Source organism: Dama dama, chromosome Y, assembly GCF_033118175.1.
Source record: "Dama dama isolate Ldn47 chromosome Y, ASM3311817v1, whole genome shotgun sequence".
In the NCBI taxonomy this organism is placed as follows: domain Eukaryota; kingdom Metazoa; phylum Chordata; class Mammalia; order Artiodactyla; family Cervidae; genus Dama; species Dama dama.
In genome coordinates, this window is record NC_083715.1 from 12,478,637 (window position 1) to 12,506,136 (window position 27,500).

The 27,500-nt window shown below is 44.3% G+C and overlaps 2 pseudogenes; both read left to right on the plus strand.

Moving 5' to 3' along the window:
* LOC133053556 (histone-lysine N-methyltransferase PRDM7-like) overlaps positions 1–9,892 on the plus strand; it is a 53,352-nt pseudogene extending 43,460 nt beyond the window's left edge.
* A 1,930-nt stretch (positions 9,893–11,822) lies between these two features.
* Positions 11,823–25,228, plus strand: LOC133053557 (histone-lysine N-methyltransferase PRDM9-like; annotated as a pseudogene).
* The last annotated feature ends 2,272 nt before the right edge of the window (positions 25,229–27,500 follow it).

Genomic DNA, 27,500 nt, shown 5'->3' on the forward strand with positions numbered 1-27,500 from the left:
TGAGAATGGACATTCTCAGCACCATGGGATAAAATGGTCATGAAATGCCCCCCTCAAAGTGGTGGACAAGTTTATGAGCAAAAAGGGGCTCTGCCAACTGAAGAGTGACACTTGCCATCTACATGTATAGATATTAAATCATGGCCTGTGCAACTGCTGACTTTCAACAGCCCTGAAAGGAGTTCAGGGTGAAGATCAGGAATGAGACACTCCGTGCTCTGGGAAAAACTGGCAGAACACACCTTCAGATAGTTAGATCTTTTCAGGAGATTTTATGAGTCCCAATTCTTGCATCTTCTCATACCTAGAGAAACATTGACATCATTAATGGTGACATCTGCTTTGGCTATTAAGGAAAAATTTTACAATTAAAAGTCAAAATAGAGTATTCAGCTATGGTTCAGACATCCTGGGAAATAACCAGGTGTTACCATGGATGTAATTTCAGATTAGACATTGTACTGCTAAACATTTGAGTTTTCTGAGTCGTGTCAGGCTTAGATGCCACCATTCTCAAAACAATATCTGCTGGAAGGTAGTAACTTCTACCTTACTTTTTATAAAACTAGGCAACTGGCCACCTGGCTACAAGTATCCCTAAAGTGCCAGGTCCAGACTGGTTTTCAGGCCTATTCTTCTAAAAGAAAGAGATTTATTTTGTCTATTAAAACTTCAGTTACCCCTCCTTCAGCTACTACTAACTGGGTATGTTACAACAAAATGGCAGACCAAGGGATTGAGATTTTAATCATACAAGGCTCAGATCTAGGACTTAGAACTCAGGAATACTTCCAATTCAGTGTCTCTTCTCCAAGCTGACGCAGTCCTATGCCCCATTTTGACAGGAAGTTATCACAGTCATAGTTGCCCTGTTCCCTAAGTTAAAACTGAGCAGGACTCTGTGGGTGGTGACTCTGGAGTACAGATCTGCTGTGTGTTCTCCATTTCTTATCTGTAGGATATAGGCTTCATTCAGCCTCCTTGACCTTCCCTGAGTTCCAAAGGGTGGATTCAAACAATTGCTCATCAGGGAAGGGAGGAAATACAGAAACAGAGGGGAAACAATCAAATGGTGGCACAGCCTTGAGGCAGGGTCCTAGTTCCTACTCAAAGAAATATGCATAACAATGTCTTTTGAGTTCTTCTACAGAACTGGAGCCCCCACCCAGGTGGAGGATGGTAACTTCAGACTAAACACAAGATTCCTGGAGCACAGCTCTGTTGATTCACCACCAGCCAATTAAAAAAAAAAAAAAAAAAAGTTACCAACCCTGCAGCCCTCACTCCAAATGTTGCCTCCTGTTTCTGGGGACCAGTGATGACCATCCTGTTAGGTCTCCTGTTTGCCCACTGTCTATTTTATCTCTGAGAGGTGCCAACAGTTTCAAACTAAGTTGCTGTTATTACAAGAGTAAAAGCTGGTTTCAGATGTAGAACACCTCATCTTAGGTCAGGTGTAGAGAGACTTCTGCTCTGCTCAGCAGGCCTACACCCAGGCACAGCAGGAAGAAGTTATAGAAGAAAGAGACCTCCGCCCCAATTCCCAGAAAGCATCTTGAGTATGAAGTCTCTCAGTGGGGAGTTGTTAGGGGAAGCACACTGATTGAAATCGCCCGCCCTGGCCAGGCACCATAGTAACCATTTGCATGAGTTGTTTTATGACAGGAGAGCCTGATGAGGAATACGGAACTAATAAGCCACCACCACCCAGAAGGGTTCGGGAAAGGTCGAGAAGAGACACTGCCTGTCCGTCCACCTAATGTTACTAAGATCTCAATATTTGACTGTCTCCACAGATGATATATTGACTCTGTAGAAGACACATGATTGGGCCTTCCATAGGAACTAGAAGAGGGGGAAATGTGAAATGTGAAACCCCCTCCCGAGGAGAGAAAACAAAACTTTAAGACAAAGAAACTCAACGAGCCAATCAGGGGAGGACAGGAATTCCCTCACCCCCTTACCCTAACACACCAATCAGTAGCTAACAAGACACCCTTAGTTAAAGAATTAACCAATCCCCTTAAGCTTCCCATTTTCCCCCTCTATACGGTGTAAAAATAGATCGCCGTATTACTCGGGGCTCTCTCCGCATGGCCATTATGTTGTGTGGAGGGAGTCCCTGCTCGAGCTTGTAATAAAGTTCCTCACTGCTTTTGCATCGGTCCATGGCTCCTGTGGTGTTTGGTGGGATTCCGCGATCCGGGTACAACAAATATTTGTCATTAAACACTTTAACAGGCAAAACAAAACTGTTACCAGTATCTTTGGCCAAGTGGTGGTCAGGATCCAGGGAAGATCCAGGGATTTCTTAGAGTTGAGTCCAGTGTCTTGTAAAGACAGACAGACAGTGCCCTGATTCCTTCCCCAATGCTTCCAGCAGGAGGCAGCCACACTGGAAGCCTTCTAGAAAAGGATATTCTGTATCAGAATAAATATTGGTGAAATGGAAAGCATACTAGTTAGTATTTGCCAACCTAAAATATTCTTAAAAACTTGGCCCCCAGATCTTTGTGGTTCCCACTGGTCCCTTTGGGTTCAGATTGTCAGGGAAGAAACAATCCATTGTTCCAAATTGGTTTCTTCTAATTATGTTATTTGCTGTTATATGAATGAAAGGTCACACTTGAAAAAATACATAAGAAAATTCTTCAAAAAAAAAAAAAAAAAATTGAGTCAAGGAGCCCATAAGTTGTATGAACTCTGCCTTTCTGCCTTCTAAGAATTTCAGTTTCAAAGACTGAGGGCAGGAGGATAAGGGGATGACATAGGATGAGATGGTTGGATAGCATCACCAACATAATGAACATGAGTTTAAGCAAACTCTGGTAGATGGTGAAGGACAGGGAAGCCCAGCATGCTGCAATCTATGGGGTTGCAAAGAGTTGGACACGACTGAGCAACTGAACCACATCAAGCTTCACATCAAGATTTTCTGCCTGGAGAAACCTGATAAAATAGGCACCCTGATTTTGTCACTTCTCTGTTTAAACTCTGCTAAAATGAAATTGATATTCATATCAACATGTAAGAGTTTCTGAGTTTTGAGATGTCACACCAAGGTAAGAGGTGCTGGTGAGAATAGAACGCTGCTGGTGGGCAAAACGTTCTTCAAACAAAGCTCTGTTTCAAACTGGATTGAAATACAACACTACATGGGTACATGAAGTATGAACCAAGAGCCTAAATATAGCAGGCAATATGTAAAAGCAAATTTGGTATCCCATATGTGAGAGTAAAAGCTACTGGTTTTTGCAGTAGTCATGTACGGATGTGAGAGTAGGACCACAAAGAAGTCAGAACACTGAAGAACTAATGCTTTTGACCTGTGGTGCTAGAGAAGACTCTTGAGAGTCCCTGGGTCTGCGAGGAGATCAAACCAGTGAATGCTAAAGGAAATCAGTCCTGAATATTCATAGGAAGGACTGACGATGAAACCAAAGCTCCAAACCTTTGGCCCTCTGATGTGAAGAGCCGACCCACTGGAAAACACCCTGATGCTGGGAAAGACTGAAGGCAAAAGGAGAAGGGGATGACAGAGGAAGAGATGGTTGGATGGCATCACTGATTCAATGGACAGCAGTTTGAACAATCTCCAGGAGTTGGTGATGGGCAGGGATTCCTGGCGTGCTGCAGTCCATGGGGTCACAAAGAGTCAGACACAACTTAGCAACTGAACAGCAACTACAACAACATGAGAGTGAATGTTTCTTTTCAGACCTGCAGCTGGTATGCACACATTGGTTTAGAACACTCTCCAACACAGATTGTCTCTAAGCTGATGAAGTGTGTCACAAGTGCATGAACCAAAAGGCAATGGATTCATTCCAGGATGGAATAGAATGTAACTTTGAACAGTCTGTAAAACTTACAGAGTCTGTAATCCACTCAAGATTTCAAATAATAAAACATTCACCTGAAATTTAAAGCCTCTTGGAAAGCTGCATCCTATCTATGAAAACATTCTATAGATTTCTTTTCATAATCATTTTTTGCAGTGATAACACTGAGAGGGTAACAGGCAGGAAGGCCAGGGGTCTCCAAATGGAGGAAAGAGGCTGCAAGTGCCAGACATTTTTATCTCTCTTAAGTGGCAGGAGGAAGAAAACCAGTGATATTTTCCTTCTCTATAGAAATTTAAAAGGAGGTTTCTCTTAAAATGCTGTGTTACCATGACACCTGGTTTCACCTGAGGCTAACTACTCTCAAACCTTGAGTTAACAAATACATTTCTTTTTCTTATGGAAATGTTCTTTTAAGCTATGTTAATGAACCCCAGACTCTATCTTCAAGTTGGTTCCTCCAAATGGCCCAACCTACTTACTCAGGTATTCTTCCCCTAATCTATGTAAATGAAACTATTTGTTGGTATTCTGCCCTTGTACAAGATTCAAGTCAATCGTTTATGGCCAGGGATGAATTATCTGGTGCCATTCTAAATTTTATGACACTCCTTTCTTTTCATTAACAGACTGTGAGTTACTATATAACATACAGCTAAAGAGAAGAAGGGGGGGTACTCTTTTGCCCCCTTCTGATGCCTATGTTAGAAGCTTTCTCTATCTTCTTTATACTTTAATAAAACTTTATTTCACAAAAGCTCTGAGCTATCCAGCCTAGTCTCTGGCCCTGGATTGAATTCGTCTCCTCTGGAGGCAAAGAATTCTGGCGTTTTATCCTTCAGCAACAACCTTTCAACATTTTAACTCTTCAGTTGCTGATATTATTACCAAGATGAACTTGTCCTCACGGGTGTGGGAAATGAAGTGCATCCATTGTGATTGCTCTCTGGTCAAATGATTCTCGCAATTTCTAATTATGTTCTATATCCACAATATTTATTTTTACATCCATCGAAGTCTACCTCTCAGATCTTTATGTACACCAAACAATAGATACCTAGTGTGTTCAGATTATATTAAACACTCTTTCCATAACTTTTCCAATGTCAATTAAATCAGAACAAGGTGAAGCAGGGAGAAGTGTTGAAATTTTAAATGATCTCTAAGGACCCTAAAAAAAAAAAAAAAAATTAGACAGAAATCCTAACCATTGCTGGCCTATACAAAAGAATCCCAATGTGTCTTTTTCATGAAATTGGAACAATTGACTAACTAGAGTTGCAACAAGTTGGAGTTATGCTTGCTTTGAGTTGAAACGACTTGGATGTGGGCATAGGAGAATATATAGGTGATACATACTTAAGGAGGTAACAAGTATGAATCCAAAAATGTATAAGGTATACTTTGTAAACAAAGGTGAAACATTTAACTTGTTTTCACTACCTCACCCTTCCAGACTTTGCCATCATCTACTTACCCACTGTGGACTTGTTGGTTTAGTGCCATCACATTAAAACTAGTCACATGCATCTTGCTTAGCTGTGTTCTCCTTGTTTGACATTGCTTATGTTTCTATCTCCTAGTATGCTCTTATAAATGCCACTATCTGTATCACTTATTTTGTCTATAACATGGTCTCCTTCATTTTCCACTGTGTAACCATCCGTGTATACAGATATTTACATGTCTATGTATATAGATATCTGTGTCTATATCTATCTATAATAGATGTTTATATCTGTATATACATAGATAGTTATGTCTATATGTACATATATATTTACATGTCTATGTGTATAGATATTAATGTCTCTATGAAGCTAGGTATTTATACATCTATGTACCTATAATGTATATTTCTTTCTTTTTTCCATTTAGTTTTATTAGTTGGGGGCTAATTACTTTACAATATTGTAGTGGTTTTTGTCATACCTTGACATGAATCAGCCATGGATTTACATGTGTTCCCCATCCCGATCCCCTCTCCCACCTCCCACTCTACCTGCTCCCTCTGGGTCTTCCCAGTGCACCAGGCCCGAGCACTTGTCTCATGTATCCAACCTGGTCTGGTGATCTGTTTCACCCTAGATAATATACATGTTTTGAAGCTGTTCTCTCGAAACATCCCACACTCGCCTTCTCCCATGGAGTCCAAAAGTCTGTTCTGTACATCTGTGTCTCTTTTTCTGTTTTGCATAGATAGCTATGTCTATATGTACATATATATTTATATGTTTATGTATATAGACATTTATGTCTCTATGAATGTAACTATTAATACATCTATATACCTAGAATGTATATTTCTATGCATATAGACATTTGTATATCCAAGTACCTAGACATTTATATCTCTATTTGAACATTTACATATCTATGTACCTAGATATTTACATTTATGTACACTTATGTAAATACAAATAGATGTCTTACCAGTATAACAGGGCCTGTAGAAAAGGGAACGGTCCTACAAAAAGACCTGACTTGGCAATTGAACAACAACAAAATAGAAAATATACTTGGTTCACCTGCCACAAACAACACATGGTATATCAATGTTACTACAATATGAAATAAAGGTTACTTAAAAAAAATAATGCTTAGGGGGACTTCCCTGCAGCCCAGTGGTGAAGATTCTGTGCTTCAAATGCAGGGGGTGAGGGTTCGACACTTGGTCACAGAACTAAAAAGTCCACATGCAACATGGCACTGCCAGTAAATTAAAAAAATAAATAAATAAATAAAATAAAATAAATAAATCAGAATGTTCAGAAAGAACAGAAAAGCTTTGGGTCTTTCTTCAGGTACATTCCATACTAAATTACAGTCTTGAGTTAAAACTTGAAAATTTTCACTTCCAAGGTAATCACAACTGGGCATGAAAAAGTCCTGACGCCTTGTGGCCATTCCCTGCAATAGCAACCTTAAAACTTATGATTATGAGAACATTTAATACTAAGATGGGGTCAGTAAAACACATAAATGGTATGGACCTAACAGAAGCAGAAGATATTAAGAAGGGGTGGCAAGAAAACACAGAAGAACTGTGCAAAAAAGATCTTCATGAACCAGATAATCACGATGGTGTGATCACTCATCTAGAGCCAGACATCCTGGAATGTGAAGTCAAGTGAGCCTTAGGAGACATCACTACAAACAAAGCCGGTAGAGGTGATGGAATTCCAGTTGAGCTATTTCAGATCCTAAAAGATGATGCTGTGAAAGTGTTGCACTCAATCTGTGAGCAAATGTGGAAAACTCAGCAGTGGCCACAGGACTGGAAAAGATCAGGTTTCATTCCAATCCCGAAGAAAGGCAATGCCAAAGAATGCACTAACTACTGCACAATTGCACTCATCTCATACACTAGCAAAATGATGCTCAAAATTCTCCAAGCCAGGCTTGAAAAATACGTGAACTGTGAACTTCCAGATCTTAAAGCTGGTTTTAGAAAAGGTAGAGAAACCAGAGATCAAATTGCCAACATCAACTGGATCATTGAAAAAGCAAGAGAGTTCCAGAAAAAATCTATTTCTGCTTTATAGGCTATGCCAAAGCCTTTGACTGTGTGGGTCACAATAAACTGTGGAAAATTCCCAAAACATGGGAATACCAGACCACCTGACCTGTCTCTTGAGAAATCTGTATGCAGGGCAAGAAGCAACAGTCAGAACCAGACATGGAATAACAGACTGGTTCCAAATCGGGAAAGGAGAATATCAAGGCTATATATTGTCACCCTGCTTATTTAACTTCTATGCAGAATACATCATGAGAAATACCGGGCTGGATGAAGAACAAGCTAAATTCAAGATTGCCGGGAGAAATATCAGCAATGCAGATGGCACAACCCTTATTGCAGAAAGTGAAGAAGAACTAAAGAGCCTCCTGATGAAAGTCAAAGAAGAAAATGAAAATGCTGACTTAAAGCTCAACATTCAGAAAACTAAGATCATGGCATCTGGTCCCATCACTTCATGGCTAATAGATGGGGAAACAGTGGCTGACTTTATTTCGGGGGGCTCCAAAATCACTGCAGATGGTGACTGCAGCCATGAAATTAAAAGACACTTACTGCTTGGAAGAAAAATTATTACCAACCTAGACAGTATATTAAAAAGCAGAGATGTTACTTTGCTAACAAAGGTCTGCCTAGTCAAGGCTATGGTTTTTCCAGTGGTCATGTATGGATGGGAGAGTTGGACTATAAAGAAAGCTGACTGCTGAAGAATGGATGCTTTTGAACTGTGGTGTTGGAGAAGACTTGAGAGTCCCTTGGACTGCAAGGGGATCCAACCAGTCCATTCTAAACGAGATCAGACTGGAGTGTTCATTGGAAAGACTGATGTTGAAGCTGAAACTCCAATGCTTTGGCCACATGATGTGAAGAGCTGACTCATTTCAAAGTATCCTGATGCTGACAAAGATTGAGGCCAAGAGGAGAAGGGGACGACAGAGGATGAGAGGGTTGCATGGCATCACCGACTCAATGGACATGAGTTTTGGTAAACTCTGGGAGTTACAATTAGACAGGTAGGCCTGGCATGCTACAGTCCATGGGGCTGCAAAGATTTGGACACGACTGAGTGACTGAATTGAACTCATAAGGGGAAAGAATATGAAGAAGAATAGATATATATATCTATATCAGGAATATATATACCAGACCAGCTGGAATATAAGGGATGCTGATGGTGACTGGTTCTGACTCTCAAGACTTCAATCGACTGAAGCTTGGAGTCTCCCACAGCCCAAGACCCTTAATGAACATGCCTGTAAAGTTAAAGTGTTAGTCACTCACTCATATCTGACTCTTTGCAACACCATGGACCACCAGCCTCCTCTGTCCATGGGATTCTCCAGGCAAGAATCCTGGAGTGGACTGCCCCGCCCTCCATTTGGGATCTTCCTCACTTAGGGGTTGAACCTGGGTCTTCTGCTATGCAGAGATTGTTGACCATCTGAGTCACCACAGAAGCCGGAATATGCCTGTACTCATAGATTAAAGCTTACCCAACTTTGTGGTTTACAGAGACACTGCTCTGGAAAGTGCCATGGTGTTCTCCATAGTTCTGCAAGTAATACACTTTTCCTTCCCATGAGCTTTGGCTGGGTTGTACCTTCTGGCTCTACACCCACCAAGATGTAAACTCACTTTTCTGGTAACATTTCTCCATCCAGACTCCCAACCACCACTTGACACTAATTCTACAGTCAGTCACTTTGCTTCCAATACATGGAAATCACATTAATTTTCTGTGAGCAAAGCTACCTAAGGGCCAGAAACAGTGTCCCTATTTTATCTTGTGAATCCAGTAAGTGTCAGGCAAGCTCAGCTCTGTGGATCGACAGTACTCCAGATCGATGTCTTGGCTTACAGAAAACACTTGCAAGGCTTTGAGGTTTTATTTATACCTCATTTCTGAAGGCTTTTCATACCCACATTACATATACAAATGGCTCATCAGTGACACTTCTACTTTCAGGTTAAAAATCCTCCAAGTGTTTTCTAACATCCTTTTTCCATGTGTTGTGTTTATATCTTTGACCACACGGTGTTTATCTTGTGTCTCATCAAAATGCAGTTAATTCCACCGTTTCCCTTGAACAATGCAGCAGTCAACACATAAGAGTTCTTGACAAAACTGGATTTGACAAGGTAGGGTACAGGTGGGCCTAGGATAAACTCCGGGAGCACGGTTACAGTCTGGTGGAGCCGATATACCAGTTGAGGGCAATGGAAAGAAATATTCAGCCTGAGGACGACCAGCGCACTTGAGGTTCCAGGCCTAAGAGGCCATGCATGAAAACAAAGAAACTAGGCAATCTGTGCCTGCGCACTGGAGGCTTGACAGACAAGCCCACAGAGCAGCCAATCCCCGAGCGGAGGGGCGGGGCCTCCATCGCGCTCCCCACCCTCCGGGCGCCTATTGGCGAGACTGGTTCAGTCACAATGCCGATTGGTCGCTTGTGCCTGACAGGGTACAGGCAGGATGCTCGCCCTTCACTTCACCTCAGCGCAGAAGGACTGGACGTCGCTGAACCTCTAGCGCTCCTGGGGACAGGGTGGGCAGCGCGGCAGGACAAGGGGGAGGCTGACGGGAACGCACTCTGTGCAGCCCTCATAAACCCTTAGCCTGATGGCTTCAAATTCCAGGGTGGGAAGCCCGAAATCCTGTCAACTTTGAGTAACCTGAGTCCTAATCTGAAGGGGGCTTGCGTCTCCTCAGCTTCAGGGATTACAAGTCCCTTCACCCACAGAAAAACCAAACCCCTTAGTGCTGCGACCCTCAAATACCTAGATTAACCCCAGTTCCCCTCAGCCTGAGGCACCCTAAAAATAGCACCCGCAGAGACACCAAATTTCCTCAGCCTCGGAGATCCAGAATCCCTCCATCTGTGAGCTCTTAAAACTCTTCCTCCTCAAGACCCTAACTGTCCTTCCTGCCTGTCGGAGACCTAAAGTCCCTTAATAAGAAACCCCCGATTTCCTCAGCCTCACAGATCCCAAATTTTCTCAACCTGCGCATTCTATTTCAGCCAAAAGATCCCCAGTCCTTTCTGTCTGAGGACCCCAGTTACTTCAGTCCTTGGGACCCAGATCTGCTCAAGCTGAGCGACTTGTCCCTTAGACGTAGAACCTACGTTATGCCCAGATTTTTCTGAGTGTCCAGGAAGAGATCCTCAAAACCCTTCTTGGAGAAACATTCCCTCTGCTGCACTGGAACAGAGTCCTGATTTCAGCCTGACCCCAGTCCAGCGATTAGGGGTTTCCAGGTCTCCTCAAGATTCCCTCCGTCACCCACAGACACTTCCCTCCCACTGCCTTCGCTCAGAGGGCCTGAATTGTAGGGGAACCAAAGAAACCAAACCTAGTTCACATTAGGCTGATATGTCATATCCAGTCAGGATCCGTCCATCCCACCAGTACCCTCACCCTGACTTTCCCCTCACCTTCTTGCCCTGGATACTCTACCCAAGGAAGACAGACCAGGCTCTGGACACTGGTCTGGGCTCTCTCAGCACCTTCTTCTTCCACAGGCACCTTGGCCTTGAGCACTCCAATGGCCATGAGGCCGAACAGGTCTACAGAGGAGAGCACTGAGGGAGATGCCGGGAGAACAGAGTGGAAGCCCACGGTGAGAGGTGGAGGCGGCAAACCTGAGCTCTAAGCCAGCTCTATAGGAAGGACATGGTGCTCGTACCTGAAGCACCACAGACTGCTTGCCTGGGCAGCTGAATGAAATTCCCTGTGACTATACACAGGATGGGAATGCCTGGTCCTGTCTGAGATGGTGGGGGTGGAGTTGGACAAAATAGGACACTAGCTTCGTCAACTGCTCTGTGTCCAGGGAGAGTTAGGAAAATGCTCAGTGTTTGTTCAGGTAAGCAGGACACAGTCGGGAAGGAAAGTCTCCATCCTTGTCTCACACAGACCATCCTGCAGCTTCATGCTACTCCCTGCACAAAAGGTGGAGGAGAAGCTTCAGCTCTAACGTCTGACTTAGATTAGTAAATCACTGAAATCTATTATGTTCCTTAGGCCAAAGATGCTTTCAAAGACATCTCCGTATACTTCTCCAAGGAAGAATGGGAAGAGATGGGAGAATGGGAAAAAATCCGATATAGGAATGTGAAATGATACTACGAAGCGCTGATTGCTATAGGTACCAGGAAGTGCTGGGTGCCTGAGCCTGGGAAACATGAAACAGGTCTTCACCCTCAGTGTTCACTTGGCCCGCTCTTAGGTGGCTTCATCTGCTCACAGGTCCCTTTTGTGTGGAGACTAAACTGGAGGAAATGTTTACAGTTCTGTACCAGTGGGAGGTTGACCCTCTTGCATTATTCTAGATTCCCCCAGCCCATCCTACTGATTTCCTTGACTTTCTGACACTTTCCATTGCTTCTGTGCTTTCTTTCTCCTTCTTAGGACAAATGTTTTGCTTCTTTCCAGGTTTCAGAGCCACTCGACCGGATTTCATGCATCACCACAGGCAGGTCATCGAGCCCCAGGTAGATGACACTGAAGATTCTGATGAAGAATGGACACCAAGGCAGGAAGGTGAGGGGCCAGGAGAATGTGGAAGTGTCTTCCTGAAACCAGTCTGGGCTTAGGTCTCAACTTCATCTCAGCCATTAGCAAGGAAAACATAATTTTCAGCATTCTGAAGTGGTTGTGGCCAAATATTTACATAAGCCTGAATGAAGATGAATGTATAGGTTTTCCAGTGTAATTCTCAAAAGTTTTATGGTTAAAATTTATCATTCTTTTTAAAAAAGAATTATTTTTGCTAAACATTCTTAGTGAAAGGCAGTTAAAGAAACATTAGAAATAAATTCACCCAACAGATTTAACACTAATCTCATTGGTTATTGGATCAAATCTCTTCGAAAAGGAAATAATTAACATATTATGTCAAGATACATTATTTATGTATGTATATAAAACAAAACCCATGGTCTTCTTACCCTAAGTTTAAACTAATTCTATATTTTTATTCTGGGAAAGGGTCGGAGAGAACTGTTTATTCTCCATGATCTTTCCCACATTTCAGTGACCAGAGATGGCATCAGGTAGATTAAATGAAGTACACTTATTATACAATAGAAGTGAGCAGCTCACTTCCTCTCTGCTGCTCAAACAGTTTAGAAGAGTTAATCTGCCTAGACTGGAGAAAACAATTTAGATAGTTCTATGATTCTCCATCTGTGGATTTCTGTTCTCCCAGATTTTTAAAAATTATTTATTTACTTTTGGCTGCACTGGGTCTTTGCTGCTGTCCATGGGTTTCTCTGATTGCAGTGAGTGTCTTATCATTGCAGAGCATGTGCAGGCTCTGTAGTTTGTGACACACAGGCTTAGCTGCCCCGAAGAAAGTGGAATCTTCCTGGACCAGCCATCAAACCTGTGTCCTCTGCATTGGCAGGCAGATTCTCATCCACTGTGCACCAGGGAAGTCCCTCTGTTCCCTGAGGTTATTAAAAGTAGTGAAACAGACATGAAAACCAAACATTTAGTTGTCTGCAAAGGTTTTGGCATAAGGAGAGATTCTTTACAGGGAGTACATACGCCTCGGTTCACCATACGCCTGCACGTCTTTATTTACCTTTTTAACAATTTCTGAGTGTATGACACACTGTTGCTAACTATGTGCACGTTAGTGTTTGTGGCCATAGTGCTAATCGCTCAGTCATATCTGACTCTGCGTACCCATAGACTGTAGCCTACCAGGCTCCTCTGTCCGTGGGAATCTCTAGGCAAGGATACTGGAGTGGGTTGCCATCTCCTGCTCCAGGTGATCTTCCCAACCCAGGAACTGGGCCTGCATCTGTGGCGTCTCCTGCATTGCAGGTGGATTTTTTACCACTGAGCCACCGGGGATATATATACACATTGATGTACAACAAATCTGTAGAAATGTTACACCTTGCGTGACTGAAGCCCTAACCCACTGAGTGACAATTCTCCAATCCTTCCTCCTCACAGACCTTGGCACCCACGATTTTATTCTCTGTTTCCATGGATTTGATTAATTTATATACCTCATAGAAGTGGAATCGAGCAATATTTCTCATTTTTGATTGGTTCATTTCACATAGTAAAATATCATCAAGACCCATCCATGATGTAGCATGTGACAGAATTCTTTTTTAAGGCCTCAAAACATTCAGTTGTGTGCATGTGGATATAAGAGCTATAACATATATCTTATATATAATCTTTATCTTTTATCCACCAATGAACATTTAGGTTGCTTACACATCTCGCCCATTGGGAAAAAATGCGGCAGTGACTATACATGTGCCCACTATTTATTGAATATCTTGCTTTCAATTTTTTTATGGAAACACACTCTTGAGTGGGGTTGCTAGATCATACAGCAGTTCTAATTTTCTGTGGAAACTCCATACTGTTTTCTAGAAAGCTTGCAACATTTTACATTGCCAACAATAGCGTATAAGGGTTCCAATTTATCCATATCCTTACCAAACTTGCTATTGTCTTCTTAGACATATTGCCCATGACAGAAGGTTTCAGTTTGTATCTCCCTATTGATTAGTAATATTGAGCATCTTTTCATATGTTTGTTGGCCATTTGTGTATTTTCTCTGGAGAAATGTCTATTCAATTCCTTCTCTCACTGTTAGTCAGCTCAGACTGCCATAACAAAACAGACTGCATTCCTCAAACCACAGAAATTTGTTCTCTTGCAATGCTGGAACATGGAAATTTGATATCAAGGTGCCATCATGGTGAATCAGGGTCTCTTCCGGGAATATAGGTAGCCTTCATACTGGTGTATGCTTATTAACCTCTTATCAGAGGCATATTTTACAAATATTTTCTACCACCTATAGGTGGCCTTTTCAACTCTGTTCAGTGTCCTTTGCTGCACAGAGATTTTAAGATTAATCTCATTTGTCTATTTTTACTTTGTTACTAATACTTGTGCACTTGGTACCATATCTAAGAAATCATTGCTGTTTCAGTGTCGTGAAGCTTCACACTTGGAAGAGTCTTAGCAAGTCTTGCATTTAGGTCTTTAATCCATTCTGAATTGATTTTTTTTTTTCAAGATATAAAATATTCACTATTTTGCATATGATTATTTTGTTTCCCCAGCACCATTCATTACAGTGATTAAACTTTCCCCACTATCTTGACACCCTAGATGAAGATCATTAGACCATGTATCCAAGAGTTTATTTCTGGTTGTCTATTCTGTTCCATTGATTGACATGTCTGTCTTTATGCCAGCCAGCTTCCTCAGTGGCTCAGCAGGTGCAGAATCTGCCTTCAGTGCAGGGGACACCGGAGATGCGGGTTCAATCCATGGGTTAAGACGACCCCCTGGAGAAGGATATTCCAACCCTGTCCAGTATTCTTGCCTGAGAAATCCCCTGGACAGAGGAGCCTGGTGGGCTACAGTCCAAAAGGTCACAAAAAGTCAGGAAGACTGAGTGACTAAGCACACATTTTTTGCCAAATCTACACTCGTTTGGTTCCTATACCTTTGTAGTATGTTGAGAAATCAGAGGCTTCCAGCTTTGCTGTTCTTTCTAAGATTTCTTTGCCTATTTGGGGTGCTCTGAGATTCCGTGTTAACTGTTGAATGGATTTTCTATATCTGAAAAAAAATTTCATTGGGATTTTGATAGGAAATGCATTGAATCTTTAAATTGCTTTGGGTAGTAAGAACAGCTTAATAATATTAAGCCTCCAGATCCATAAACATGAGACAGCTATCTATTTATTTATGTCAGATTCCTTTCAGCAATATTTTGTAGTTTTCAACATATAAGTCTTTCATCTACTTAAGTTTACTCCTAATTACTTCATTCTTCATCTACTTAAGTTTACTCCTAATTACTTCATTCTTTTCAATGCTATTATGAATAAGATTATTTGTCCAGTGGCTAAGAATCCACACTACCAGTGCAGAGAACTTGGGTTCAGTCCCTAGTCAGGGAACTAGATCACACATGCCACAACAAAGACCTGGCACAAAAAATAATAAATATATATATATATATATATATATATATATATATATATATATATATATATATATTAATTTAGCTCTTGACTATAGCTTTAAAAAAATAAAAAATAAACAGGATTGTTTTCTTACTTTCCTTTCTGGAATGGTCATTCTTCATGCACGGAAAGATATTTGAATGTTGATTTTGTACCGTGCAACTTTCTGTGCAGGATTTTTGTGTGTGTGGATTTAAAGATTTTTCTGCACATAAAACCATGGCCCTGTGAACAGACATAATTTTACTTCTTTATTTCCAAATGGAAGCCTTTTGTTGCCATTTCTAACATAAAGCCCTGGCTAGGAGTTCTAATATTATGGTGAACAGAAATGTTGATAACGGGCATCCTTGCCTTTTTTTGTTGATCGTAGAAGTTTTCAGCTTTTCACTGATGATTAGGATGTTAGAGGTAGACTTTCAATATATAACCTATATTATATTGCAGTAACTTCCTCATATTTCTACATTGATGAGTGCTTTGACATGAAAGGCTAATAATTGATTAGATACTTTATGAACATCAGATGAGGCACAGATGAAGTTTCTTTCTTTCTTTCTTTCTTTTAATTTTAAGAAAATTATGTAATGCTCCCAGTGGAACCATGGGAGTTGATGATACAGAAATCATCTTCCATTCCTCCTTTGGTAATCATTGTCTTTGTCACTCTCTGGCTTAGAATGATGTGTCCTTAATTAGAATACCCAGAGTTTGGAAACATTTCCGAACCAAAACACTGATTCTCATCACTTTTTAGGTAAACCTTCTTCGATGGCCTTCAGAGTGGAGCACAGTAAACACCAGAAGGTGAGTATTTCCCAAATCCTGTTGCCAAAATGTCCTCCTGATGGATCCAGGCACAGGTGAGAATAGGAGGAAACACAGAGATCCTGGAGACGGCTGCCTTCCTGCCCTGAATCTTTAGCACACTGCCTGATATCATCACCATCTTTACAGTTAGTAAGAAAAACAGCAGTAGTAGGCGGTTCTGTTGTTACATTATTTTCATTATTTTCATAATATTTCAGACTTCAAGCATTTTATGTGAATAAACTTACTTAAACCTTAAATCAATCCTACAGTACCTATAAGTAGGTATATAGCTATCACCATTATAGATCCCATAAATGAGGTAAAAAACATTTGATTATATGCCTGAGATCACAGTATCACTGGTAGTGCAATCTAAACCAATGCACTTTCTCTAAACTGCTTACAAACAGATTAAAACTTCCATAGTTCTATGAAGCTGATTCATACATCTTTATATCATTCATCTGAGTGATGTTTTCAACCTCAGTTCTTTTGTGCTGTGCTAGGGAGGGATATGCTAAGACATCTGACTAAGGGAAGCTTAAGGACATGCTGGACAGTTTGTAGAGTGGACAGTCCAAGATGAAGACGCTAAAGACATGATGGGCAGTTTGTAGAGTGGATGGTCGAAGGTGAAGAAGGAGACAGTATCCCTACCTGAGAGCCTCCCACTCCAATAAGAGGAAGCAACTCGCCACCCTGAGAAGCCTCAGGTTTATGACTGAAAAGCAACAAATAGAAAATAACAGAAGGACGTCACATAGATTACCCACTTTTGAGTAGAAACTCATCATCTGGGCATCATTTCAAATGCTCATTCCTGTAGGAGGGAGTAACAGCTCCTCCTCTGAGCTCTAATAGGCAACTCTCCTGTTTGGAATCATTTGTTTAGCCTGCCCCTGTGTTGTGAGCTTTGAGATCCTAGCCCACAACCATTCATTCTCAGAAGTCCAGGCCCAGCTCAAAGCCCCTGAGGGCCCCCTGAATGTTTTGTGAATGAGTGACTCCACATTTAAGCATTCATCTAGGAGTAGACAGGTCAAAGGATGCTGAAGATAACATCTGTCAGCTACACTTGAAATATACTGGCAGTTTAGGGAATAAATTGATACCAGGGATGTATGCTCACGTTCTTACTGTATTAAGTAGTTCACACAACAATTTGTTGTAAGTTATTAAATTTCATGTCCACTATAATATTAAGAATTAGCCTGTATACCAATGAATGGATCAGCAAACTGAGTAGAACTAGCTCGTGATACAGTCTTGTTCAAGGAGAACTGATGAGACCAGCTACTTTAATTCCAAACATTGTCTCTAGGACATGGCAACATGCAACTTTCATCTCATTTTCTTTATTGTCTAAATGTGTTTCTGCCGGTCGTCTTTTCTCTTCTTAATCTCACTGCTTTGTCACCTTATTTTCCAGATGTGTTTTGCCTCCTCTGTAATTTTCCATACTTCCTCATCCATCAAAGGGCCACTAATGAACAGAAACTCTCTGGATCTCTCTATGAGCCCTTACCCTCTTCTTTCCCTGATCTCCAGCTATTCGCCCTGCTTTGCTCTCACTTTTATGCAGAAAGTTGAAGGGGAAGAACCTTAAGATATGAATTCTAGTTTTGATTCACTATCGACCTAGGTTCTTTTATTACTCTCCAGTGTTCAGACCCTCCCCCCATATCAGGTATTTCCAAAAATTGTCAAAGTATCAACTAAAGTCATGCATGTGAAAACACTTCATAAAGTCCTAAGGAACTAAACAAATGCATGTTGTCTTTTACTCACATGGAAGAGAATGTCCAGGGCACCATTAAATAAGGAATCTAGTTTGAAGGAATTGCCAGGAGCAGCAAAACTACTGAAGACAAGTGGCTTCAAGCAGGCTCAGAAACCAGTGCCCCATCACAGGAAAGCAAGGACCCCTGGACAGCTCCCCAGACAAAAAGCCGGTAAGAGAAAATTTGGGAAGTTCCCCTAATTAGTTCCTCTAATCCCTGTAGAAAAACTAATAAGTATGGCCTAGGTGTGTGGCATGGACTGGGTAGGCTGGGGTTCAAGCTGGACTGATCTGAGACATGAAGTTAACACTGGGGCCTTGGGAAAATGTTATATATTTTCTTATATCATGATTACTATATATAAAGTGAGGATAAGGATACATAACTCATACAGTGCTTGAAAGGCTTACATTATATGCAAAAGTCTGACACCTACAAGTAGTTTAATAAATCCAGCTGTGATAATGGGAACCGTGCTTTGTTAGTGTTTATGCCCAGAACTCTGCTCATGTGCCCTTAACGTGTCATGTGCCCTTATCATATATTTCCTGAGTAGATGTGTCAGTGAACTATTTCCTAAGTAAGAAGGTTTAGGGTTAAAGCTACTAATGGGAACTGCAGGATGCTATCACTCAACTGGGCATCTGTGGTCAGTGAAGCCTCAGTCTCCTGAACCAGTAGTTAAAGGGAGCAGAAACAAAGTATAGAGGAGGGACTTCCTGGGGGTGAAGTGGTTAAGACTCCACGATTCCACTGCAGGAGCTGTGGGTTCCATTCCTGGTCAGGCAACTAAGATCCCACAAGCCATGCAGCGTGGCCAAGAAATAAATAATGTAACATGAAAACATAAAATTACAAAAGTAAAAGTTTGAAAAATACATGTAAGAAAGTTTTCACAAAGTGTATAGATGGACAGGTAGGAGATCTCACACTTTGTGGTAAAACAGGGACTAACTCCCCAGACCCCACCAGCCTTGCAGAGCTTCTGTTCTCCATCTTAGAACTCAGAAGAAAGGAGACTGGAGTGAAGAGGTACAGTCTACCAGAAAGAAAGGGCCACGTGTACCAAGAGGTCAGCAATCCCCAGGATGATGACTACCTCTGTGAGTGACCCTGGTGGCCCACTCATGGGGAAGGGGCTACGGCGACTTGGTCCACGAATCTAACCTCACCATTTGGTCCCCCGGCCATCCCCTTCCTCTATGACTTGGGGTGCAGGATCAAGGCCAAATGCCATGAGTGTCCCTATTCTTTCGGAAGGGCTTTACGACCAGCAACATCACTATACCTCCTCTCATCCCTGTTCTCACCTCCAGATTGTGAGGAGTGTCAGAACTTCTTCATCGACAGCTGTGCTGCCCATGGGCCCCCAACCTTTGTAAAGGACTGTGCAGTGGAAAAGGGGCATGCCAACCACTCAGCCCTCACGCTGCCCCCTGGGTTGAGCATCAGACTGTCGGGCATCCCTGACGCTGGGCTTGGAGTGTGGAACGAGGCGTCCGATCTGCCCTGGGCCTGCACTTTCGGCCCTATTAGGGCCAGATCACAGATGATGAAGAGGCCGCCAAGAGTGGATATGCCTGGCTGGTGAGAAGTGCTCGTTTCCCTGTCCTCTGGCCTCTAACCGCTTGTATGTGGTGGGGGATACTTCATGTCTACATGCGAGAACGCAGATGGTGATAACACAGTCAACAATGACACAGTCAGGCCTGTGTACTGTGTGCCCTGGGCGTGAACACAGGACTTCCATCTAAGGGTCAGAGGAGAAGTGGGACCACAGTATACAGACACTCAGGACCTCTATCCAAAGGTCAGAGGAGAGGTAGGATCACAGTGTACAGACACTCAGGATTTCTATCCAAAGGTCAAAGGGGAGGTGGGACCACTGTGTACAGACACTCAGGACCTCTATCTAAAAGTCAGAGGTGAAGTGGGACCACAGTGTACAGACACTTAGGACCTCTATCTAAAGAGCAGAAGAGAGGTGGGACCACAGTGTACAGACACTCAGGACCTCTATCGACAGGTCAGAGGAGAGTTGGGAACACCTTGGTACACCCTCACAGGACTTCTATCTAAAGATCAGAGGAGAGGTGGGAACACAGTGTAGAGACACTCAGGACCTCTATCTAAAGATCAGAGGAGAGATGGGAACACAGAGTACAGACACTCAGACCTCTATCTAAAGGTCAGAAGAGAGGTGGGAACACCTTGGTACACACTCACAGGATTTCTATCTAAAGGTCAGAGCAGAGGTGGGAACACAGTGTACAGACACACAGAGGTGACTCCTCCCTTGTGGAGCCTTTGCCTTCAATGAACCAAGAGACTCAGACTTGGAATAATGAGTAAGGGGCTTACCGTGTGGCCCAACTGGCAAGTGAATCCATGCAGGCTGAAAAGCACCAATGACTACAGAAGGAAATAGCTCTTCTATATCTTCCTACCAAGAAAAAATAAAAGAAAGAGGAAAGCTTGTAACTCTTTCTCTGACACTCAGATCACCAAAGGGAGGAACTGCTACGAGTATGTGGATGGAAAGGACACGTCTTGGGCCAACTGGATGAGGTGAGTGCAGTGAGTCTGCAGTGTGTAGACATTGAGACTCCCTCCATCCCACGCCCCTTTCCTTCTCAACCCGGCTCCCTCAACAGCTTTCACATCTTCCTCCTCTTTTCCCTCCATATCATGCTCTTTCATTTCAAAAGACATAAGAAAGAAGGAAATAAAAATATGGCATGTGCCATCAAGATACAAGTCTATATGCTGAACAAAACTGGTGGACTTGAAAACAACTTGAGGAGTCTAGATTCACCAGGGACCCTTTAACTCACTTAATGGACACTTTCCATGCACTTTATGTTTCAGTTTAGACAGTGCACTTCGTTACTGAAGCAGATCACACAACCAATGTCCTTTTGGAGATCATACTGCAGATAGACATAAGCCAATTGATTTTAGGAACAGTAACCTTATCTTTTCTATCTTTGAGTAACTGCACAGTGCCAGGATAACCTAACACAGGAGACCTTGACTCTATGTGGGCAACAACCTCCTCAGTCTTGGTTCCAGTGAGAAGTGGGCCCTGAGGCCTCAGAAGGAATGGGGGTCAGCATGGCCCTGAGCAGGGCCATTCTCTGAGGGCCTCTCCTTTCATCAGGGCAGGCAGACAGTGAACAAAGTATTACTGTTCTGTGTCTCAAGCTAAATCAGAGCTCTCTCCAAGTTTCCGTGGGAGGGGGTGGGCAAGCGAATAGAATTCTGGATACACGTGGGGAGATGGGAGAAAGACTCAGGAGAGAAGGCAGGCTGGGGTGAGTGCTGAGGGCTGTGTGTTAGCCAAGGAGCACCAAGTCCTGTGGATGGAAGAGAACTTAATTCAGAATTTAGAGGAGCTGGAGGTCACCAGCCTCACGGACAGTCCAGGTGGAGATGAGTCTTGAACTGGGATCCGGAAAATGGCTAATTAGGTAAGGAGAGAAAAGCATGGGAATTCACATGGCCTACCCGAAGGTGTGAACAGAAGGTCCACATGAGGGGCGGCCTCGGAGGCGGAAGGCAAGGAGCTGGGCATGGTTGCATAGTGGAGGGCACTCATTACCTGAGGTTTCTTTCTCTTTCCTGGCCTCGCCCCCAGGTATGTGAACTGTGCCCGGGACGACGAGGAGCAGAACCTGGTGGCCTTCCAGGATCACGGACAGATCTTCTACCGAACCTGCCAGGTGGTCAGGCTGGGCTGTGAGCTGCTGGTCTGTTACGGGGACGACTATGGTCAGGACCTTGGCAACAAGCAGAACAGCTGGGGGAAGCGTGAGCTTGCGGCCGGGAGAGGTGAGTGTCAGCCCTCTTCCAGCACCCCACCCCATCCTGGTAGCCTCCATGGTCTGATTTCGGAGCAGAGTACAATCCAGTCCAAAGTCAGTTGAGTTGCAGTTAAAATGCCTCAGAATTTGATTCTTTTAATATTATTGTTAGGAAAAATTTTTATAGTAAAAATGTTAGTTTTAATTTTTAATATTTCATGCAAAAAAATATGTAACATCACCTTCTGCTGAAAGGCTTAGAAGCAAAAAGCAAGTTTTCTAGCACCTACCAGCTCTCTGCCCTTTACCTCTTTCTTCCTTATTCCCTCCCATTTCTTTTTTTTTTTTCCCACTAAAATAAAGACATTTTATTTTAAAATATTTATAGGACAAAGATATTTAAAGAGTCACACCAGGAAATTTACGATTGACATCTGCCAATTTAAAGAAAGTAAATGGAATTCCTTAGTCAGCAGTATTTTTTACATTTATTTATTTATTTCATTTACTTATATTAGTTGGAGGCTAATTAGTTTACAAAATTGTAGTGGTTTTTATCATACATTGACATGAATAAGCCATGGATTTACATGTATTCCCCATCTCGATCCTCCCTCCCCCCTCACTCTCTACCCGTTCCCTCTGGGTCTTCCTAGTGCACCTGGCCCGAGAACTTGTCTCATGTATCCAACCTGGGCTGGTGATCTGTTTCACCCTAGATAATATACATGTTTCGATGGTGTTCTCTCAAAACATCGCACCCTCGCCTTCTCTCACAGAGTCCAAAATTCTGTTCTGTACATCTGTGTCTCTTTTTCTGCTTTGCATATAGGGTTATCATTACCATCTTTCTAAATTCCATATATAGGTGTTAGCATGCTCTAATGGTCTTTATATTTCTGGTTTACTTCATTCTGTATAATGGGTGCAGTTTCATCCATCTGATTAGAACTGATTCAAATGAATTCCTTTTAATGGCTGAGTAACATTCCATGGTATATATGTACCACAGCTTCCTTATCCATTCGTCTGCTGATGGGCATCTAGGTTGCTTCCATGTCCTGGCTATTATAAACAGTGCTGCAATGAACATTGGGGTGCACACATGTACAGTGATGTGCATTCAGTTACTGTTCCAGTTTGTTGTCATGTGAGTTCATACTCTGTGCCAGATGGGGCTCCACGCACCGAAACAGACAGAACCACTGCCCAGGGGCAGCAGGGGCTTCACATCAGACAGGGGCTGGTGCTCTGAGGAAAACCAGCGCAGGGAACATGTCTCGGGTCAGTGTGAGCAGAGGGTGGGGTGTGGTGCAGGACAGTGTGGCAGGGTCTGTGCAGAGATAACACCCGTGGGGAAGGATTCTGGGCAGGGAAGCAGCCAGTGCTACAGCCCCAGGGCCGGGAAGAGAGGCCATGCCAGGGTTCATGGGAGGAAGCACAGAGTGCGAGAAGGAGGCTTGATGGGACACAGAAGCCTCAGGGCCTGTGTCCACGTGCAGACCCCAGGGGTCCTCCTGGGCGACACAGAACAACCGTGTCGTTTGTGCTGCAAGCAGCATGTTCTCTGTGCCAAGATGATGCTTTGGTTCATTTTGGGGACAAGACATCAGCGGGGAGCCCCCTCAGAGGTCAGTTCATTGCCAGACATGAGGGAGAGTGGGCTGTCTGAAGATGCTTTCGAGTGAGGATGTGAAGAGTCTGGCTGGAGATGCATTTTTAAACAGGGCTTCCTAGTGCACGTTAAATGGACTAAGACTGAATGTAATAAATGAGGTATGAGTACTGGTGAGGCGTGAGAAAGGATATGCCTTTATTTTATGATTTATGGGAAACTGAGACAGGAGCAATTTGTAAAACTGTTTGGGCAGCAGGGGCCAGAGACCTGTAGTCACTGAGACCTGGGCCGCTTGGTCCTGTCCAGTCTCAAACCCATTTCCTGCATAGATCAGCACAAAGGCTGCTCTTTGAACAAGGAGCCACAAAGTCAGATTTACCCACACCTGCTGTCACCACCCCCTGTGCTGCCTCCCATATTCAGAGAGCTCCAGGACAGGCACGACTAACTTAACAGACCCTGTCCCCTCACAGGGAGCCTCTCAGGAGATTCCACCTGAGTCATCAAGTCTTATCTCTCAGTAGGGTAAATACCTGTGGCCACGGTGACATGACATTTCAGACACTTACCCGCAGGGAAAGTCCCTGCACATCCACCTCTATCAGGAGAGATGCTGCCTCTGATGCTGCTGGAATGTCCCTATCTGGGTGATATGTAGAAAAGGCCCGACACCAACTTCCTGGATTTCTGTAGATGTAGACAATAAGAGTGGTGTGGGAAAGTGAACTATAAAGACACACTCGATGGGAGACAAATCGTGCACTGTCAACACTTAGATGATTAGGAGGGAGGGCATGACCATGGCAAACCAGCTACCTGACCAAAAGCTTTCTCTTTCACCAGAACCAAAGCCCAAGATCCACCCATGTGCTTCCTTCTCTCTGGCCTTCTCCAGTCAGAAATTCCTCAGCCAACACACCCAACGCAGTCACCCCTCTCAGACCCTCCTGAGACCATCTGAAAGAGACCTCCTCCAACCCGAGGATCTCTGCCCAGGCAATCAAAATCAGCGATATTCAGATCCACACAGCCCGAGCGACAAACCTGAGGGTCAGGAGGCCAAGGAAGGCCTCAACAATTGCTGAAAAGCGTAAGGCTGAAGACGATTTCAAGGGCCTCTTCCTACTCACCTGGAGGACAAATGGGGAGTTCTGGGGTGCATGAGAGAATGAAAGACGAGCCCAGCACAAGCCAGAAACTGAATCCAGAGGACACAGGCACACTGCTCACGGGGGCAGGGGTCTCGGGGATTATGAGAGTCACGTACGGAGAGTGTGGACAAGGCTCCAAGGACAGGTCAAGTCTCAGCACACACGAGAGGACACACACAGGGGAGAAGCCCTATGTTTGCGGGGAGTGTGAGCGAAGCTTCAGTCAGAAGTCAGCCCTCATCAGACACCAGAGGACACACACAGGGGAGAAGCCCTATGTTGCGGGGAGTGTGGGCGAAGCTTCAGTCAGAAGTCAGACTTCATCAGACACCAGATGACACATACAGGTGAGAAGCCCTATGTTTGCGGGGAGTGTGAGCGAAGCTTCAGTCAGAAGTCATCCCTCATCAGACACGAGAGGACACACACAGGGAGAAGCCCTATGTTTGCACGGAGTGTGGGCGAAGCTTCAGTCACAAGTCCGTGCTCATCACCGAAAAGAGGACACACACAGGGGAGAAGCCCTATGTTTTCGGGGAGTGTGAGCATAGCTTCCATCACGGGTCAAATCTCATCTCACACAAGCGGACACACACAGGGGAGAAGCCCTATGTTTGTGGGGAGTGTGGGCGAAGCTTCAGTCACAAGTCCGTCCTCATCAGACACCAGAGGACACACACAGGGGAGAAGCCCTATGTTTGCGGGGAGTGTGGGTGAAGCTTCAGTCACAAGTCCGTCCTCATCACCCACAAGAGGACACACACACGGGAGAAGCCCTATGTTTGCGGGGAGTGTGGGCGAAGCTTCAGTCACAAGTCCGTCCTCATCAGATACCAGAGGACACACACGGGGGAGAAGCCCTACATTTGCAGGGAGTGTGGGCGAAACTTCAGTCAGAAGGCCGTCCTCATCAGACACCAGTGGACACACACAGGGGAGAAGCCCCATGTTTGCGTGGAGTGTTCCGCATCAGACACCAGAGGACACACACAGGGGAGTAGCCCTATGTTTGCAGGGAGTGTGAGTGAGTCATGACCAACAGACTACACCTTAGTCACAGGAGGATTACTGCAGCCACCCCATGCCTCAGCTCTAAGGAGGCCTCAGAGGAGTTCTGTGACCCGTTACTGTCCACGAGAGTAAGAGAAGAGACTTCCCATGTGGTCCAGTTGCCAAGACTCCAATGCAGAGTCCCACGTTCAATACCTGATTGGGGAACTAGCTCCCACAGGCTGCAACTAAGACAGAGCACAGCTGAATTAATAAATATATAATACATATTTTAAAGAAAGAGTGTGGTAAGCACAGAATTACTTGTTAAATAGACCTTCCAATTTTGTGACAGGAGAGGAGGTAGATAAACAGCAGAGGGTTTCTTAAGTGTTCTGGAGATGTTCATGTCAATTGCCTTCGTGGTATTGTAGGTCTCCTTTTCTAGTAAATTTTGTCTCCAAACAAATCTGAAGCCCAGACTAGGTACTCATTCCCCGCTTATCACTGACAGTAGTGGAGTCCAGTCATAGCTGAACCCCTGGGAAGGCATCATTCTGGAGCCAACTCAGTTAAGTCACGGGACAGTCAATCCTGGGTCCAGGGAGAGAAATCTAGGGGTTGAGACAGACTCACCAGGAAAGGGATTCCCCCGCCTCCTGGGAAGTGTGGCTTCTCCTCCTTATAGACCCCGACTCTCCTTTGGTCTCTCCTGGTGGCCCTCTGGTTCCCTCTGACTTCTGTAGCTGCAAAGGTGAAGGCCACGTGCACATGTGTGTGTGTGCGCGCCTGTCTCAGCATGGGCCATCTGGTCTCTGCCGCTCCCTCAGGGTCATCACAGCTTCTGGACTCCAGATGCGACCACAGGGGTCCAGTTCTCAGCCCTGCCCCCAGCAGCTCTGTGAGCTGGGGCAAGATGCTCAACCTCTCTGTGTCTCTATTCTCATCTGTGATGCGGGGTGGGAGCACCAGCCTTTTGGTCTGATGCGTAAGTGCAGGCGGAATCTGGCAGAGGCTGGCGAGAACGCAAGCCCCACCTTGCTGTCCTTTGTGCTCTTTCTTTAATCTTCTTTTTTAATTTTTAATAGAAGGATAATTGCTTTACAGAATTTTGTTTTCTGCATGTCCCTCAGCCCCCACAACTTCCAGGTCTTCAGAGCTAGATGAGGAAGGGGCTGTTTAGGTACTGGGCTGCCCTGATGAGGGGCTGTGAGGTCAGGGGTGCTAAGGGAGGCCGACCTCCCTTCCCATCCCTGACGTTCCTGCTGAGCTGGGCAGCCCCAGGGCCGCTCCACAGACAGGCAGTGCCCACAGTCGTCACCCTGCCGAGAACAGAGCGTGGAGCCGCATTTGCAGGAAATCCCTGTCCGGCCCCCATTCATCCGCAACATGGAGGGTCCTTGAAGCCCACACCGCGGCTTCCCTCTGCATGGGCCTCGTACCTGTGCCCGTGCGCTCTGGTCAATGCTGTCACGACCTTGAAATTCTTAACCATGGAAATGTTCATCCTCACACGTCCCTTTCATGAGTGAAGTCTGATGGGCCCCGGGGTGAGCTGTGAGCAGAGCAGATGCACACACAGCACAGGTCCTGGGATGACCAGGCTCCACCAGGGGACAAGTTGGACACAAAACCCCCCACCCTGGGTGAGTGAGGGTGGGGACAGCACCAGGAAGCCACGCTTGCTCAGACCCGGAACTGAGTTCCAACACAGAGTGGGGGCAATGGCGTTCTTAAGGTCGACCACACCCTCCCCTCTGTGAGTGACCTCTGCCCTGGCCTGAGCCTTCCAGAAGGGGCTCAAGGCTGAAGTCTGCCCGGCGACCAGAAGACACCAAGGGGAGAGTGTGACACGGGGAGCGGGGCGGAGGGTGCAAAGTTCAGGACAAAGGTGCCTGTGGGAGAATGACACCACAGACGCTGATCTCAGAGCTCAGACTCCTGAAAACTTACTAAGCTGATT